Source organism: Halichoerus grypus, chromosome 4 (assembly GCF_964656455.1).
Source record: "Halichoerus grypus chromosome 4, mHalGry1.hap1.1, whole genome shotgun sequence".
Classification (NCBI taxonomy): domain Eukaryota; kingdom Metazoa; phylum Chordata; class Mammalia; order Carnivora; family Phocidae; genus Halichoerus; species Halichoerus grypus.
Genome location: NC_135715.1, coordinates 67988085 through 68001515, shown reverse-complemented (window position 1 = coordinate 68001515; position 13431 = coordinate 67988085). Strand labels below are relative to the sequence as shown.

At 41.9% G+C, this 13431-nt stretch overlaps 1 protein-coding gene across 10 annotated transcripts in view; it reads right to left on the bottom strand.

Annotated features, from left to right (window-relative positions):
- Positions 1 to 13431, bottom strand: part of STARD13 (StAR related lipid transfer domain containing 13) — a 508432-nt gene that overhangs the window by 86878 nt on the left and 408123 nt on the right. The window contains exon 1 of one of the 10 annotated variants that reach the window (XM_078070470.1): positions 8763 to 8975. The exons of the other annotated variants lie outside the window; for them this stretch is intronic. The gene's annotated coding sequence lies outside the window, so the exon portion shown is untranslated. Of the gene's footprint in view, positions 1 to 8762; positions 8976 to 13431 lie in introns of those variants that run through there. 10 annotated transcript variants of the gene reach the window in all.

Genomic DNA, 13431 nt, shown 5'->3' with positions numbered 1-13431 from the left:
CAAATCCATTGCAAGCACTGCTTAAGCGCGTGGTACCAAGAGGACCGTACATTCGAGGCAATGTGGGGCCGCCGTGCTACGGAACATAAGGACAGAGTGGGAATACTGTAGGACCATGTCTGACAGCACACTCCCCAACCTCTCCACAGCATGGCGCAACACTGTATTTGTACTGCACGTGGGAATAAACTACCACGCTGCTGGAAGCCCAGAGTCATGAGACGAGGCCTTTGGTTGCCCTAGGCCCTGTTCAGCCAGCCCAAGGGCCGAGGGGATGCGAATCTTCAGCCGACCTATCACACATTCAGAGCGCACCCACATCCCATGAGAGGCACCTAAGAAGCATACTGCTTGGAAAGTCAGCCCTACAGACAGACTTAGGCAGGGCCCATTATTAAAGAACACAGCTGTTAGGTCCTAATGGAGTCAACTCTATAGAAAAGGAGAGAGAAAGGCTTTTTAAAAAAATGGACCTCTTAAGAATCAGCCAGTAGAATGTATTTGTATCATAACTGGGCTTGTTGTGAGAAGTTAAATATTTATGCTATCTCATTCTCCAATCTGTAAAGGAACAGACTTTATATATTTACTAATATTCTCTTTCTTCTCTATTGGTGAGCGTGCCCCACTTCCGCATGGTCAGCCTTCAGCACAGTGTTACTCACACAGTCAGTGCTAACAGATGTCTGCCGAACAGACAAGGCCAGAGTGAAGCTACAAACACCATTCACCAATCCTTAGACTCCTGTCCAGTAAGGTCCTTCACCTATTCCTCATGGCAGCTAGTCCACAACCTAGCCCCTGGTTTCAAATCCCAGCCCTAAGCCTAGGCTACTTACTCTTAGCTGATCTCATCTCTTCCTTTGATGAGATCAAGACCATCCTACAAAAGCTGTTTTAACACCAAATATATCGACCGACGTCATTCAGTGTAAAACCCCCCAAGTCATTGTTGTCTCACTCCTTATTAACCAAACTCACCAGTCAGGGAGGGGATACTTTCATTGAAATAGCTCCTCTCTTCCTTCTACACAGCCCTGCCTCAACTGGACAGTCAACTCATGAGCGCCCCAGGCTCACCTTGCAACAGAGCCTCTCCCTTTTCTGCTTGCTCTGTTGGACACACTCTTGCCTCAGACATCTGGGAACCCCTCATTCACTTCAAGTCCTCACTCGAGTCACTTCTCCAAGAAGCCTTCCCTAGATACTTCTTCGCAAAGTTAATCCTTCTGGCTCACAGTCACACCACCTTTCCCTGTTTTATTCATTGTCTTCATCCATTGTCACTAAAATAAACACCGTTTATTTATCTATGTTGCTCAGTATTGGTCTTCCCCACTAGAATGTAAGCTCCCTGAAGGCAGGAAACTTTGTTTTGCTTACTGATGTTTCTCTACTGCCTAAAATTGGGTCTGGTGCTCAGCGGGTACCCAATTAATATTTGTCGAATGAATGAACAGGTGGATGGATGGATTATTGCAATAGATCTACAAATGGTATCATTGCTGCAGCGCCTGGCTGGCTCAGTCGGCGGAGCATGCAGCTCTTGATCTCAGGGTCGTGTGTTCGAGGCCCATGTTGGGTGTAGAGATTACTTAAAAATAAAATCTTTAAAATAAATGGTATAATTGCTTCCTCTCCAGTGCACCCTTCTACCGAAATATTCATCCTAAAATCACTACTCTCCTCCTAAACCATCAATATCTATGTGTAATTTATGAAATGACATTTCATAAATTTATGAATTTATGTAATTATGTAATTTATGAAAAGCCTTCAGAGATGTAGGCCCCATCTCCCAATGCAGCCATCTCTCCATACGTTCTAAGGTCTAGTCACACTGGGGGACCACTCATTTATTCTGAACACACTGAACACTTTAAAAACTTTGTGTTTTTAGACATACATTCTTTTGTCTCAGAATATCCATTGTCTACTTTGCCCTCTACTAAAATCTATGGATGTTTCCAGGCTCTACTCAAATGTCCTATCATCCATGGAGCTATCTCATTCTCCCAGTGAGATTTTAGACATGTGTTCCAAAGCACAGCACCACATGCTAGTACAGAAGTTACTCCCCCTTGAGTTGTATCTGTACCCGCCCCCAAGATGGGACCATACCATCCCTGAACAGGCATCATAGGTTTACACCTTTTCGCAGTTCCTTGCACATGGTAAGTGACTGACACACATTTGTTGAAATGAAATATGTGATATCACCATAGCTGTGGATTTTGAGACAAGGGGATTGTCAAAAAATAAGCATTTAGATCCTTTGTAGAAGTAATACGCCAATACCAATTAAGCGAATGTCAGTGGAACTGAAAAAAATAAAATCGTAGCTTAAACCAGCATAAAGTAGGAGCCTTCAATAATAAGCTCTAAAGATATAGATATCTTCTTTCTCTCTGCTGGAATGCCTGGCACAGAGAAGTCACTTAATTAGGAGTTTGATCCTCAGCTAAACACAACTGCTCTATTTAAACTGAGCACTCGCTATTGTTGCTTAACCGTGTTGTGATTTATTCAAGTGCTTGCGAGGCCTGAAGAACGCCAGTCAGGATGCATCTATGTTGCATAAGGGTGCTTTTCATGGAGTAATCTAGCGTTAATTTAAGAAACTGTGTCTCATCTGCTTGCTGGTTTCTCCTCCCCAGGCTTGTCCCCGTAATATACACAGCTACTCACTGGCCAGGCCCAGTACAAATGGTCCAGTATGCAGGATAATAAGCACATATGGAAAGAACAGTAGTTCTCAGGAGATTGTTCTAAATCATTGTTTTCTTATGGAAAGTGGAGAACCAATAATTCCAAGAAGCTTTTACAGCACAATCTCTGCTGAGGCAGTAGAGCCAGTTTAAATTCTAGACCGGTGAGCAACAAATTCAGACAGGGCCCTCTTGCCCTTTGCTGACTGCAGAATCCATAGGTCTCCTGCAAGGGCTCTCTGCAGAGATTCAAGGGTAATGGCATGCACCTCTTGAACTCCTTCCCCCTGGTTTGCTGACAGCACTTAACACTCTTCCTTGGTATCCTGGAAGGGCTACCTGGGCTGGAGGATTTTGAGTCCTCCTTCGGCTAGCAGCTTGCTCTCTCATTTACTTCTAGCTCAGATAATCAGCTTGGCTCAGCTCAAGTTACATAACTGACCACCTTCACCCTTGTGTCGTCTATTTCTGTTTGGGGAAGCCACTGGCAAAGTGTAAGCTACCGTGCCCACCCTGTGAAGACATTTCTCTTCAGGCTTCCACAGTCCCAGCAGAACAAGACCACTTCAAGGAGCTTTCGTAATTATGAAGACTTAGGTTTTCCGTGGGATAAACCCCTCAGGACTCCACCTTCTCTTGCTCCCTCTACCCACAGCCTGATGCACTGACATTGCAAGTTGGCTTGGTTGCAGCTCACTTGGGGCTACGTTGAGTTGTCTATTCATTACTGGGTTTGTATTCATTTTTGAACTTGGCATTCCTTCACCATAAAAAGAGTGAACTTTCTGAAGCAAGGGACTTATTCTGCAGCATCCCAAACAGGACCATTGAGAAAGGCTTTTAAAGAAGGCACCTGCTTCTCTACCCTTTTAAGCCAAGATGGACAGGTGTACTGAGGAAGTGCTCCCGCTCACTGACAGTCCTTCGCTCCAGTCTCTTTACTGAGAGCGTCAAGGAGTGGCACTTTTAGTGGGGATACATTTCAAGTACTATTCCAAGAACTGAAAAAAGAAAACTTCCCCTCTTGAACAAAGACGTAGGTGATGGATAGTGTATCTCAGTGGTGAGGGCCCTGACCCATTTATCAATGAGGTTGATTGATCACAGTGGAGCTTCCAACTCAGTTCAGTGTTCAACTAACCACACGACCCTGATTTGATAGATTATTTCCAGTATTCCTGTGGTTTATCCTGATATAACTTGCAGAAACTATTATGGTAAAATGGCTTTCCCTCCGCCAGTTATTCCATGTAAAAGGAGATTAAATAAGGGATTATAAAAAGCTTCCACAATTTACATAGTTTTCTTCATAATCGTTTCACAAGTAGACTCCAGTTTCCCCTTTTTAACTGTTTTTAACCTTAACTCAAGAGAAAAGCTAAACCAGTTAGATTTCCATCTCTCAGGGAAAGTCTATTTTTTCATGGAAATAGGTAAAACAGGCCCCTTGGGTCCCTCTTGATGCTAAGATTATTGTTCCTTCAAAGAGTTTTCAAACGTTGGCCTCAAAGGTTACCATATGTTCAACATTTTCTAAATTTAAAAAAAGGGAGGGCAGAAAATTAGGAGCCTGGCATGAAGTTGCTAAACTTGATTGTGTTCTGGGTATGTCCCTGGTTCTTTGTAAAGTATCTAAAAAAAGGCAGCCTTTAGGTCAGTGCTATTAGTGTATAATTGATCAGGCAAACTTTGGCTATTAAAAACTTTATTTGGATTATTAAAAATAATGCTGGTCACTTATTTGCCATTTTTCATATTATTTATGAATAATATCATGTTAGACATCTTGGTTCAGAGAGCTTTGTCTTAATTCTTTTGTTTTGTTTTATTTTGTTTTGTTTTACCACTTCTTTAGGATAATTTCCTAGAAGGGGAATTACTGGATCAGGGGGTCTTGATAAATACTGCCAAACTGCTTTTCAGAAAAATGCTTAGATTTTCTTTTTAAAACTTACCTAGCAGGGCACCTGGGTGGCTCGGTTGGTTAAGCGTCCAACTCTTAATTTTGGCTCAGGTCATGATCTCAGGGTTGTGAGATCAAGCCCCGGATAGGGCTCCGTGCTGAGTGAGGAGTCTGCTTATCCCTCTCCCTCTGCTCCTTCCCCTGCTCACTGTCTCCTCTAAGAAAAATAAATAAAATCTAAAAACAACAGCAACAACCACCATATCTAGCCACAGGTACATCAAGGATCTTTCCAAACAGAGACCGTTGATTGATAGTTTTAGTCTTTAGTTACCTCAGTGTAATTAGTAGGACTCAGATATAACTATGTAGGGTAACCACTTATTTACTGGTGATTACACATAGGGCTTCTGTCATTGAAGCCTCAGGTTCCCATTCTAAATTGGTCTGTATGCTATTACATACACTAAAATGGTCATATTATTCCAGATAAATAAATAGGTACCTGGATTCTGTCCCAAAGGTTATGTGATTATAGTATACCACAAACAAGATAAAATTTTCAGAAAGGTATGAAAAGATTGACTTGTTCATTCATTCAACAAACATGACTTGAATACCAGTCAGTTATAAGACACTAGGGTAGGGCGCCTGGGTGGCTCAGTTGGTTAGGCGACTGCCTTCGGCTCGGGTCATGATCCTGGAGTCCCGGGATCGAGTCCCACATCGGGCTCCCTGCTCGGCGGGGAGTCTGCTTCTCCCTCTGACCCTCCCCCCTCTCATGCTCTCTCTCTCTATCTCATTCTCTCTCTCAAATAAATAAAAAATCATAAAAAAATAAAAAAAAAATATAAGACACTAGGGTAAGCACTAGGGAATCAAAGCAACATGGCACCTTGCCTGTCTTTGAGAAGCCTACCAAGGGAGAGAGAAATATAAATAAAAACCTGGTAGAACAGGATAAGAACTTTATTACAAGTTTATCCTATGGAACCATGAATGAAGAGGGCCCTTGACTCTATGGGGGAAAAATACTGGCTAAGGCTTTGAAGACTGGTAATGTTTTAGGTAGCTTTGGAGGATGAAGAGAATGATAAAAAGTATAGAGAAAACATTTAGTAGTGTCTGGGGACTGAAATGAGCAGGGCGTGGAGATGTGAAAGCACATGGAATAGCAGGGTCAAACTGAGGGGAAGGGGGAGGGACATAACTAGCAAACTGGTTAGTCCTTCCAAAAAGGGCTCTAGGGATTCAAAAGAGGGAGAAAAACACACCCTTAAGGAGATCAGAAAAGCGTTAGGAGAAGCCTCTGAATCATGGGCAGGATTTGTTAAGACAGGGAAAAAAAGGGACTATTTCAGGAAGCAATTAGTGACTTTAAAGTTTTCAAAGCATTATCATGTACATTTTTATGTCATGTGACCTTAGCAACAACTTAATGTTGTTGGTATACATTCTTACCCATACCACCACAGAGGAACTATGAATCAGCAGCATTAAGTGACTGGCCCGAGGTCACACAGCCATGCTCCGCAATTCAGTAAATGGTGCTCCTGGGGATGGTTTTGTTGGGAGCATGGTAGTACTGGCAGCGGATACTGGCAGGTCTGACTTCTGACTTCTGATATCCTTTGTATTATACTAAGCTGCTACCATGTTTATCACTTAAGATGAAAATGGTTTAAAATGAAAATACACTAGTGACTCTTTTCTTTTACTTTTAATATTTTATACACTGTTGCTTGTATCGAAGTATTTGGAAAGATTCTCTTTCTCTCTCTTGCATATATATATACATATATGTGTCTTATATGAAGATAAGCATATATATTAGCATGTATTTATTTCAATATGACATATATGGATATATCAAATGTAAAAGAAAATATTAGGTACCTGAATTTGCACTATCATCCATTTTCTTTACATTGGAAATTTAAAATATTATATATATTTAATCATACTAAATCAAAGCAGTATTGCACCAATTGTAACCCAACTTCTAAAACTTCTACCTGTTTGAGGAGATGACTGGTATTCCACAATGCCAGAACTGTGGTGAGAAAATCAAAGGATAATTCCACATAGAGAAAAAAGACCGGTGCAAGTACTTTTCAGTGTAGGCTTCTGCAAACGAAAGTACTATTATATGAGATTACTGAATTTTGTTTTTAGCGACCCAGAGTTTTTCGGCTTTTTTAGTGTAGTGTAGTTCTGTCTGAGAAAATGAAGGCAACTTCATAAATGACATAAATGCTAAAATTTAACAGCATAAGACACATTATAAATATCTGACTGACATTTAAAATGTCTCTGGGAGACATTTTAAGCAGCGAAACAGATTTATTAAAAGGTTAGTTATCTTCCTCAAGGTCACCAAGTGAGGTGGCAGAAGGGTAGTGGCTGAAATCCAAAGCTTTTGACTCTTATCTTGGTCCCTGCAATAAATTAAAAATGTCTCCATGAGATCTGACATGGGTACTGTCAGAAATTGGCAAATATTCTTTCACACGTTTGACACACAGATCTGGACGCTACCCTGTCACATGTCAGCGTATGTCAGCACATGTGAGTTCAACTCACACAGAATACACCGGCTGGCACAGCTAACACCCTCACATGCAGATACGGGTTTAAACATCAAGGAGAGCATGTTCCAGAATTTCTCAGCGTATCCTGCGTACATCTCTCCACGACTGCTGAAGCTGCCCCGAGAACTCTGCCTCTGAATACTTTCCTGCTTCTCATTCTTCAAATCGAGACCATAGGAAACAGGTTAAGCTCCAAAAAGACAGCAGGACAAACCGCTCAACCTTCAGTTTATGACTTCCTCAGTAAGAAAAGACACAAACGTGGCATTTATTACGGAACGTGCGGAAAGGGCCCCGTAGAAACCATATGGTTGTCAGTAGCGGCATGATCTCATTCAGAGGTGCCAAGAGCACTAATGAGACGAGGATGTCAGGCAAGGCAGAAATAGATCAATACTCCCCCCCCACTTGCAGTCGTCCCCACCATCAGTCACCGTGCTTGCTCTATGTAAATGAAATCAATCAGCGGGGATTTCTGTAAAACGCATACAACAGTTGTCTTCTAGACTCTACCAGAAGATAAATGATTCCAGACGTTGGACTGCAGCCATTTTCCCACACATGCTACAGAGTTCTGACATCCATATTGGGCCATAACACGGAGTGGTTTCTGCTTTGGCGAGTTTACAGCTAGTGTGTCTACTTCTGGTTTGGACTAGGCAGCCTGCTAACGCCAATGCATCCCAAGTCCCCTCTTGCCTGTGCAAAACGTAAGAGGATCGCCTTTTTCCAACAGGGGGGCTCCTGTGATCCTCCTCAAAACTTTGCTATCGTTCACATAAGCTTATCATTCCAAATCACTCTTTAAGATCCCTTTGGACTTACACAAATCCCAGCCTAATATAACATGAGACACAGGACATCAAACGCAAACCACTTGGATGGAACACATAACAACAGACAGCACAAGTCCAACTTTGTTTTAAAACTAGTATGTTTAAAAAAAACACGCTAACCATAAGTAACAGGGCTGTTTGATAGGGCAGCTTGTGTTCTGGAAAAGGGTAGAAGGCTTTGTAAGAAAGACAAGCTAAAAGATCCAGAAGCAGCTTCCTTTAAAAACGATGTCAACACAATACGATGATCTGGAAGGCACGTAGAAGTCTAGGTTGTATTCACGGCTATTTACCTAACTGACCCATGGAATTAAACATCCAATAGACAGCACTTTCTGCCAGCCCCTTAAATCTGAGAGATGGGCATTTTTCTCACTAAACTGCCTTTAAGGAAAGATAACAAATAATTTTGCTCCTATTTCAAAAAAATAAGGAAAAAAGTCCTTTGTCAATATCTATAGTCTGAGATAAAGACAATTTTCTGAGGTTAAATAAAAGTAAAACCAATCTTATTGTAGCTTTCAAATGTTTTTCAAGTGAGTTGTCAACATGAGAGGCACTGCTTTAAATTTTAAGGAAAGTTCTTGTTAAAAGAATGTCCTTCTAATGATCAAATACACCACAAAGAAAACTTTATATATCGGTAACACAACTCACGGTGCAAATAGGAAGTCACTGTTGTCTTACCCACCACCACCTCCTTTCCTATGGAATACAAACTTACTTTGTTGAAAAATGTCCTTAGGCTGGGCTGTACTTTTGAAACAAAGCCACTCTCTTCTTCATTTCATTTTCTGTTTTCTTGAAAACTGCTCCTCCGGAACTGACAGATGGTGCATCTGTCACTGAGAGTTTCCTCTTCGTTATCTCTGCCAGCTAATATTTCCTCTGTGCTTAGCTGTTGTCTGTGACACTCTTCCACATCATTCTAGCCTGATCAATGGTGTGCCTGGTTTGAGGTTGGTTTTGGCCCCGCCTCCAGCTCTGAGAGAGAAAATGAAAACTCACAGCTGGATTTCCTATAAATCCTCTCTTTTAAATCTGGCTCTGCAGCTATGGCACATACTAGAGGAAAAAGCTGCCAGTCTGTCACAAACCAAGGGGGCGATCCTCTCCTAGGCCCCCTCCCCGCACGCCAATGCCCAGCATGTATGTTATATAACAAACCCCATTTTAAGTTAGCCTGAAAACTTCCCAGGACCAGAGGAAGCATGGTTGAAGCAGGCTTACGCTTTTCCATGCCTAATGAGACTCAAAAGAAGATGCCCATGACTGAAACACACCCACACACATACACACGATGGAATAATATTTAACATATTAAAATTGTGAAAACCGATTCCAAGGAGAAAATGCCAAAATAGTACATTACCAAATAATTTCTATCCTAAACCACACGTAATCATTCCTATTCAGATGACATTATATCCTAAGCAACAGGATTTGCTAGTATTTATACTCCTGATGAACTTGGTGAATCTAGAGAATATACGAGATGCATTTCAGGTTCGAGCTGAGAGAAGGTGGTCTCTACTCTACCGAGTAGAACAGCTCAATGTGTGACACCAGTCTTCTCTGTAAATCAGTAGGACAGAGGATATATTTTTAGAGTGACGTATTCTGCACAGTCAACAGTAATCAAACCTTATCAGGTAGAGAAGCTGTACATTTAGAGCAAACACGTTTTGTGAGTCTTAACAAAACAAGGATTTGAAGACTTGTACTGGGATCCAGAATCAGCAGGTCTGGATTCAAGTCTCAGTTTTGTTCCTTGGACAGTGTCCTTGAACAGGAAAGGCACACAGTAAGCTCTGGAGACCTCCCAGGTGACTGAAGGATTAAATTAAGACAATAAAGTCCTTTATTGTTACTATTCAACATTTGGATTGTTCTTTTCAACAACAGAGAGAATATTAAATAAGTATAAATATTTAATCTGGCAAAGGATGGTACCAAAATAAATACCAGCCCGTGATAAAAAGCACTAGAGATAAAAGGATTCCAGGAATAACGTGCAGGGTATAAAGTGCAGGCTGAGGACAACAGCAACTCTGACTTTGAATATTTGAACTCTTCAGTGAGAGAGACTATGTGGTAAGCATAGGTCAGAGTGGGGTTGAGGAGTAAAAGTCTGAAACCTTGGTTCTCTTTCCACATCCTCGCAAAAGAATCCTGGAATTGTCATCTGCCATTAGTCCGTAAGCCCCTTAAGGGCAGGGTCATACACAACTGGCATTTGTTGAATAAGTGAATGAATGAGAACTTGAACTAGGTGAGAGTTACTCCCTCCAAGGGAGAGAGTATAGATTATTATGAGAAGCCTGAGCTTGAAAGTGGATAATGAGTACTTCAAGGGGGAGACTACCTGTGTGTCCTTCTAGAGTCCTCAAATGTGAGGTGGGGGCTTTCCGGGTCACTGAAAGGAGAGGAGATTTTGTTCAGGGACCTCTGACCTGATCCCACTTTCTAGCTTCCCCTAGCAACTCCCCCGCCTCCCAATTCCTCTCCTGAGAATGTCATCCTGCTGACAATGAGTGTGAGTCAAGAACCAGGATGTTTGCAAACATCCCCTTAATGAAAGTACATGGATTGTTAGGGGAAATTCCTCCTAAATGGGGATGCCAGTCCTTGCTTGCTGTGGCTGGCAAGAAGTCACCTTCCCAAGTCTAGTGGGACCCTACTCCGTGTGGGCTATGTAAGGGCAGCAGTGGATCCCAGGAGAAGGAAAGGCAGATGTGAAGGGCTCCTGTTCCTACCCTGAATGCCACCTTACTGCCAATGTGTTTCTGTGTTTTTGACTAAACACACTGGAAAGGTAATCTACTTTGATATTCATGGTTTCAGGTGTATGATCTCTTCCCCCCAAGCTGAAGGGCTATGCTAATTTGGGGTAAGTGAACTTACAAATTGCAAAGATCTAAGCTAATAAATATATTTTTAACACCGTATCTATACAAGGCACTCTACTAGATGGGTCAGAGGATGCATGCTTCCAGCTCTCCAGCTACCACTGGTTTCCAGCAGCACAAAAGATTACAATCAAAAACAGGATCTGAGGCCAGCAGGGGATAGAAAGAGCACAGCTGGCTTTGAAGGGGAAGGATCACATCTAGTTTGGGGAGTGGGAGAATCCAGAAAACATGACTAGGGTGGTAGCATTAAAGTTTGGGAAAGATTTGCACAGGCAGAGACGAGGGAGGACACTTGTAAGAGAAGGACACGCTTAGAGTAAAAAAATGAACTCTAGGGCACAGAAAGAGACAAGAGGCAAGGCAAGCTCAGGAACTAGCAAGGTATCTGATTCTGCTGAAGCAGAGGGAATGTGGGGGAAACATGGGGGATGAGACTCCAAAGACAGGCTGGAACCATATTCTGTGGTTTGGCCTTGAATGCTGGGCGGGGTGCGTGGGGGGTTAATACTGGGTTCAATCAGCAATCATGAACCCTGGGAGGTTTTGGAACACAGGTGTAACATAATCTGAGCAGTGAGATCTAGTAACCATGTTTAGGACAGATTATAAAGGAGACAGTAGGTAGACTGACCCATGTAGGAGGCTACTGCAATAATTTAAGCAAGAGGTCATGAAGGCTCGAACTTGGGAGGATGAAGGTTAAAAAAAGGAAAGGGGCCAGTGGCAACCACTTAGATATGATTGTCAAGGGAGATGAGTCAAAGAAAATCCTACCTGGAGGAATTTTTCCTGGAGATATTTGCAGACAAATGTACAAACATATACAAGTTTTTATTTCAGCATTATTTGTTATTGCAAAGGGTTGAAAACTCCATGATGCCCACCAATAGCAAATTTACAAATAAATGATGGTACAGTCATATAATGAAATACTATACAGCCATTTAAAATAGATATGCAGCTACAAGAAAGCCATTGTAGAGTACTGGTGATAGGCACTGGATTGCCAGTGCTTAACCATGGCAGAGGAAGGAAAATATTGGGGAGTGGAATAAACATTGGGAGGAGACCTCAGGGTTCAGATTCTACTCCCACATTGGCACCTGGCTTCCCCAGAACCAGGACAACCTAGAGTTGTTCACTATACAATCTACCCAAATGTATGGGCAGCTTTGCCCATGACCACCAACTCAAAGGTGCCCATGACCACCAACTCAAAGGTGCCTGCCTAACTGAGCCCTGACCATTTTCATGGTCAGAAGCCCAATACCCATGTGCCTGGGCAAATCAGTACCTGAAAAAGGAATACCATCCATGTTTGGGACAAAAATACTCTCCAGGATTATACCAGATGGCAAAGCAAATGGTCTGGCATCTGAAGCTTCCCATTTTTATGAAATTCTGAGCATAAGAAGTCAGTTCTATATCACAAGCCACATCTACACCCAGGTTTAAGTGCAGTGCAAATTCATAAACCAAGCACTGCAATAATAATTGGGCCTGATATACTGAAATGCAAATCAAAACCACAATGAGATATCACCTCACACCTGTCAGAATGGTTAAAGTCAAAAACACAAGAAACAACAAGCATTGGTGACGATGTGGAGAAAAAGGAATCCTTTTGCCCTGTTGGTGGGAATGCAAATTGGCGCAGCCATTGTGGAAAACAGTATGGAGGTTCCTCAACAAATTAAAAATAGAACTACCCTACAATCCAGGAATCATGCTACTGGGTATTTACCCCCAAGATACAAAAACACTAATTCAAAGGGATACATGCACCCCTATGTTTATTACAGCATTATCTACAATAACCAAACTTGGAAGTGGCCCAAGTGTCCACTGACTGATGAATGGGTAAAGAAGATGTGGTATATATATACAATGGAATATTATCCAGTCATAAAAAAGAATGAAATCTTGTTATTTGCAACAACATGGATGGAGGTAGAGTATGATGCTGAGCGAAATACGTCAGTCAGAGAAAGACAAATACCATATGATCTCACTCACATGTGTAATTTAAGAAACAAAGCAAATGAGCAAAGGGGAAAAAAGAGAGAGAGCGACAAACCAAGAAACAGACTCTTAACTACATAGAACAAAACAATGGTTACAAAAGGGGAGGTGGTGGGGGGATGGGGGAAATAGGGAATGTGGACTAAAGAGTACACTTGTGATTAAAAAAAAAAACTAAAATGATTTAAAAAAAAAAGAAACAAGAAACTGGAACCAGATGAAGAAATGGTAGTGCTTGGCAGAGAGGAGAGCAAAGCTAAGTGCTTACAAAGCTAACTTAGGGCTAACAAAGAGGAGAAAGGTTTAATAAAAGATTCAAGGAAAGGGAGGGCCTACATACAGTGGATTGGCTCCGTTTGTTTAAGGAGCAGCTAGATCTGAGAGTCTTTGGTTCCATTCTCTCAACACCTGGAAAAGGGGTAAGATATATTGCTTATGGAAATGTCAGAGGATAGGCTC